The following is a 6292-nucleotide window of genomic DNA, read 5'->3' as shown; positions in this document are numbered from 1 at the left end:
ACCCCATCTCCTTAACAGTGATTTCCACAGCACCTCGCCCTCGTGATCTCCAGGCATTATTTTCTTGATTGCGAAAAATTTGCATAAAAACCGAATATTTACGAATATATTTTGTGATATTCTAAATATTCGCAAATTCTTGAAGTGCCTATATTAGCAATTAAAATTTGCAATTCGAATATTCGTGATCAACACTAGTGGGAAGGACCATACAGCAGTTTAACAAGACAGGTTCCAATCAGAACAGGCCTCGCCATGGTCTACCAAAGAAGTTGAGTGGACGTGCTCAGTGCCATAACCAGAGGTTGTCTTTTCAAAATAGATGTATGAGTGCTGCCAGCATTGCTCCAGAGGTTAAAGGGGTGGGGGGTCAGCCTGTTAGTGCTCAGACCATACAGCGCATCAAATTGGTCTGCATGACCAGAAGGAAGCCTCTTCTAAAGATGATGCACAAGAAAGCCCCCAGTTTGCTGAAGACAAGCAGACTAAGGACATGTGGTCTGATAAGATCAAGATAAACTTATTTAGTTCAGATGGTGTCAAGCGTGTATGGTGGCAACTAGGTGAGGAGTACAAAGACATGTGTGTCTTGCCTACAGTCAAGCATGGTGGTGGGAGTGTCATGGTTTGGGACTGCATGAGTGCTGCTTGATGTGGGGAGCTACAGTTCATTGAGGGAACCATGAATTCCAACACATACTGTGACATTCTGAAGCAGAGCATGATCCCCTCCCTGGGCTGCAGGGCAGTATTCCAAGATGATAACAACCCCAAACACACCTCCAAGACAACCACTGCCTTACTAAAGAAACTGAGGGTAAAGGTGCTGGACTGGCCAACATATCTCCAGACCTAAACCCTATTGAGCATCTGTGGGGCATTCTCAAACGGATAATGGAGAAGCGCAAGGTCTCCAACATCCACCAGCTCCGTGACGTCATCATGGAGGAGTGGAAGAGAATTCCAGTGAGAATCTGTGACGCTCTAGTGAACACCATGCCCAAGTGAGTTAAGGCAGTGCTGGAAAATAATGGTGGCCACATACAGTCAGGTCCATAAATATTGGGATACCGACACAATTCTAACATTTTTGGCTCTATACTCCACCACAATGGATTTGAAATAAAAAACAAACAAGATGTGCTTTACCTGCACACTGTCAGCTTTAACCCCTTACGGACACATGACGTACTGGTACGGTACAGTATTACTCATACAGCCAATGCATTCCAATACAGAAGTATTGGAATGCATTGTAAAGGAATATACCCCCAAAAGTTCAAGTCCCAAAGTGGGACACAAAATAAAGTGAAAAAAAAAGTTGAAAAAATAAAGCCCCCCCCCCCAAAAATGAAAAGTTTCAAGTAAAAATAAACAAAAACGTCATTTTCCCCAAATAAAGTAAAAAAAAAGGTAAAAAATAGGGGGGGGGGGAGTATACATATTAGGTATCGCCGTGTCCATATCGACCAGCTCTATAAACATATCACATGAACACCGTAAAAAATAAAAACTGTGCTAAATAAACAATTTTTTTGTAACCTTACATCACAAAAAGTACAACAGCAAGTGATCAAAAAGGCGTTTTCCCACCAAAATAGTACCAATCTAACCGTCACCTCATCCCGCAAAAAATGAGCCCCTACCAGAGACAATCACCCAAAAAATATAAAAATATGGCTCAGAATATGGAGACACTGAAACATCGTTTTTTTTTGTTTGAAAAAAGCTCTTATTGTGTCAAACTTACATAAATAAAAAAATGTATACATATTTGGTATCGCCGCGTTCGCATCAACAGGGTATATAAAAATATCACATGACCTAACCTCTCAGATGAACACTGTAAAAAATAAAAAATAAAAACTGTGCTAAATAAACCATTTCTTGTCACCTTACATCACAAAAAGTGTAATAGCAAGCGATCAAAAAGTCATCTGCACCCCAAAATAGTGCCACTCAAACCGTCATCTCATGCCTCAAAAAATGAGACCCTACCTAAGATAATCGCCCAAAAAATGAAAAAACTATGGCTCTCAGAATATGGAGACACAAAGGCTGGGTTCAGACCTGAGCGTCCTGACCTGAGCGCTGTGTATGCTCGATTCTCCGGCGTCTCACATACGCGGCTCCGGTAGTATGCGAACGCCCATTGTCGCACGTTCCCGGAAGTCTATGTACGGGAACGCGCGACAAGACGCCCTAAAGAAGCTCCTGTACTTCTTGGGGCGTCGGGCGTTTTACAGCGTGATCGTACGCGCTGTAAAACGCTCAGGTGAGAACCATTCCCATAGGGAATCATTGGTTCTTGCCTGTTGAGCGTTTTACAGCGCGTAGGAACGCGCTGTAAAACGCTCAGGTCTGAACCCAGCCTAAAACATGATTTCTTTTTTTGTTTCAAAATTATATTATTGTGTAAAACTTACATAAATAAATAAAAAAGTATACATATTAGGTATCGCTGCATCCATATCTGCCGGCTCTATAAAAATATCACATGACTCTTAGATGAACACCGTAAAAAATAAAAACTGTGCTAAATAAACCATTTTTTTGTCACCTTACATCACAAAAAGTGTAATAGCAAGCGATCAAAAAGTCACACCCACACCAAAATAGTGCCAATAAAACCGTCATCTCCTCCCGCAAAAATCATACCCTACCCAAGGTAATCGCCCAACAACTGAAAAAATTATAACTCTCAGACTATGGAAACACTAAAACATAAATTTTTTTTGCTTCAAAAATGAAATCATTGTGTAAAATTTACATAAATAAAAATAAAGTATACACATTAGGTATCGCCGCGTCCGTGACAACCTGGTCTATAAAAATATCACATGATTTAACCTGTCAGATGAATGTTGTAAATAACAAAAAATTAAAACGGTGCCAAAACAGCTATTTCTTGTTATCTTGCCTCACAAAAAGTGTAATATAGAGCAACCAAAAATCATATGTACCCTAAACTAGTACCAACAATACTGCCAACTATCCTGTAGTTTCTAAAATGGGGCCACTTTTTTGGAGTTTCTACTCTGGGGGTGCATCAGGGGGGCTTCAAAAAATCTGCCTTCCAAAAACCGTATGGCGTTCCTTTCCTTCTGCGCCCTGCAGTGTGCCCGTACAGCAGTTTACGACCAAATATGGGGTGTTTTTGTAAACTACAGAATCAGGTCCATAAATATTGAGTTTTATTTGGCTGTTAACCCTTGCTTTGTTACTGGGAAAAATGTATTAAAATGAAGAATTAGCAAAAAAACTGAAATTCTGAAATTTCATCTCCATTTGCCAATAACTCTTGTGGAACACCTAAAGGGTTAACGATGTTTGTAAAATCTGTTTTGAATTCCTTGAGGGGTGTAGTTTCTTAGATGGGGGTCTCTTTTATGGAGTTTCTACTCTAGGGGTGCATCAGGGGGGCTTCAAATGGGACATGGTGTCCAAAAAAAACAGTCCAGCAAAACCTGCCTTCCAAAAACCGTATGACCGTACGACGTTTGTAAAATCAGTTTTGAATACCTGGAGGGGTGTAGTTTATAGAATGGGGTCATTTTTGGGTGGTTTCTATTATGTAAGCCTCGCAAAGTGACTTCAGACCTGAACTGGTCCCTAAAAATTGGGTTTTTTGCTTCTAAACTTCTAAGCCTTGTAACATCCCCAAAAAATAAAATATCATTCCCAAAATGATCCAAACATGAAGTAGACATATGGGGAATGTAAAGTAATAACTACTTTTGGAGGTATTACTATGTATTATAGAAGTAGAGAAATTGAAACTTAGAAATTTGCTATTTTTTCTAAATGCTTGGTAAATTTGGTATTTTTGTATAAATAAATAAAAAAAATTGACTTCATTTTACCAGTGTCATGAAGTACAATATGTGATGAAAAAACAATCTCAGAATGGCCTGGATAAGTCAAAGTGTTTTAAAGTTATCAGAACTTAAATTGACACTGGTCAGATTTGCAAAAAATGGCCTGGTCCTTAAGGTGAAATAGGGCTGAGTCCTTAAGGGGTTAATTTGAGGGCATTTACATCCAAATCAGGTGAACGGGGCAGGAATTACAACAGTTTGCATATCTGCATCCCACTTGTTAAGGGACCAAAAGTAATGGGACAGAATAATCATAAATCAAACTTTCACTTTTTAATACTTGGCTGCAAATCCTTTGCAGTCAATCACAGCCTGAAGTCTGGAACGCATAGACATCACCAGACGCTGGGTTTCATCCCTGGTGATTCTCTGCCAGGCCTCTACTGCAACTGTCTTCAGTTCCTGCTTGTTCTTGGGGCATTTTCCCTTCAGATTTGTCTTCAGCAAGTGAAATGCAGCTCAATCGGATTCAGGTTGTCATGGTCTTACCTTCTCACTGTTCTCCTTCGTTTGACATGTGCTGGCGGCCATCTTGGTTTCTGGGTTTCTTGTAGCCTCCCACCCTGCGGCTTCTCCTTCCCACTGGGAGGAGCTGGATGCCTAGCTCATATATATAGGAGGTCTGTGGCTTCAGTTCCTTGCTTGGTCCTCCTGTGTTCACATGCTTCTAAGACTGCTGCTGCTTCTGGTTCCTGATCCTGGCCTCGTCTGACTACCCCGTTGGTTCCTGATCCTGGCTTCGTCTGACTACCCTGCTGGTTCCTGATCCAGGCTTCGTCTGACTACCCTCCTGGTTCCTGACCTCTGTCTACGCAAGACCCTGCTTCGGTTTAGCCATCCGTTTGGACTTTTGCTTACAGCTTGATTTTTCAATAAAGCCTTCTTAGTTCCACTTATCTCTTGTTGTACGTCTGGTTCATGGTACCATGACACAGGTCTGGTGATTGACTCGGCCATTGCATAACATTCCACTCCTTTCCCTTTAAAAAAACTCTCTGGATGCTTTTGCAGTATGCTTTGGGTCATTGTCCATCTGCACTGTGAAGCGCCGTCCAATGAGTTCTGAAGCATTTGGCTGAATATGAGCAGATAATACTGCCCGTAACACTTCAGAATTCGTTCTGCTGCTTTTGTCAGCTAGATGTCATCTATGTAACGTTTCCACGTGACAACGTGGTTTCAGAAAAGTGGATTAGTATATAAATATGTATTTTCAAAATGATCCATGTTGCAATTTGCATAAGGGGGGCGTCACGTTGGACCCCCATCGTGGTTTCCTGTATCTGTATTTAGAAATCGTCCTGAAATAAGCAGAAATTGTTGGACAGTACTAGTTGCAGTAATTGTAAACAGAGGTTGACTACCTCAGTGGAGTGTAATAGTCTTTCTACTGCTTGTATACCCTTATAATGTTGTATTGAGGTGTAGAGGCTTGTGATAGGGGTGGTAGATTATTTATAATGGTTAAAAAGGCTGATGTGTCTAGCAGAAATTATTTTGTCTGTTTGACAAGTGGTGTCAGGATTTTTTCTAGAAAGATAGACAGTGGTGAGAGAACAGAGTTTGTGGTGGCCACTATGGGATGTTTTGGGGAATTTTCCAAGTTTTTATGTATAATAGGTAGTACATAGAACACTGGTGTGATTGGATTAGAATTGGTGAATAAAATTACTGTGATTACCCCTTTAGACTTGTAGTTTAGAATTGGTGATTTGTCGTGTGGGGTTCTGAAACAATTTTTGATAAACCTGGGAATCACATAGTTGTCGCTTTATTTCTGCATTGTACTTGCTTTTATCTATAAGAACCAAAGCACCTCCCTTGTCAGCTGTTTTTATTGACCAGATTTCTTTTGTGCCTAAGTGCATTTAGGGCTTGTCGATCTGAGCTGTTAAGGTTATGAGAGAATTTATATTTGCCCCTTCCTGAATTTCTCCATATCCCTCTGAAAAAGGTTGATAAATGTTTCCACCGTTTCCTCCACTTCCCCTTTTTAAACTGACAGGTGCTCTACTACAAATAGACGCTTTCCTTCATACATGTGGTCACACATTCTACTTATTACTGCGTCTTTCCTTCTCTTCCTTCAGCACTGCGGCATAGGTAAGTACTCCAAATCAGATGTTACTGAAAGCATTGTAGGGCATGTTATCTCTCCATTTTGGATATTCCTTCCTTATATTACATACAGAGCCTAACTTAGACTGAAACGAAACAATTGTAAGAGGAATGGGGCCGACTCTAGAACCTTCATCAGATGGTGTCAATAATATGAGTATTTTCCTTGTATATCTTTATCGTGGAGCCAAAGAAATTGTTTTGTTTTATAATCGAGCAATGTGATATTTTGAACATAATCACAGAATGAAGTGGCCTAAATGGGAGGAAGTGCTCAAAACCCCAAACACTTTAGC

The sequence above is a fragment of the Bufo gargarizans genome, chromosome 10 (genome assembly GCF_014858855.1).
Source record: "Bufo gargarizans isolate SCDJY-AF-19 chromosome 10, ASM1485885v1, whole genome shotgun sequence".
Classification (NCBI taxonomy): domain Eukaryota; kingdom Metazoa; phylum Chordata; class Amphibia; order Anura; family Bufonidae; genus Bufo; species Bufo gargarizans.
The sequence above is the reverse complement of the archived record's forward strand: the minus strand, read 5'-3'. Positions refer to the sequence as shown.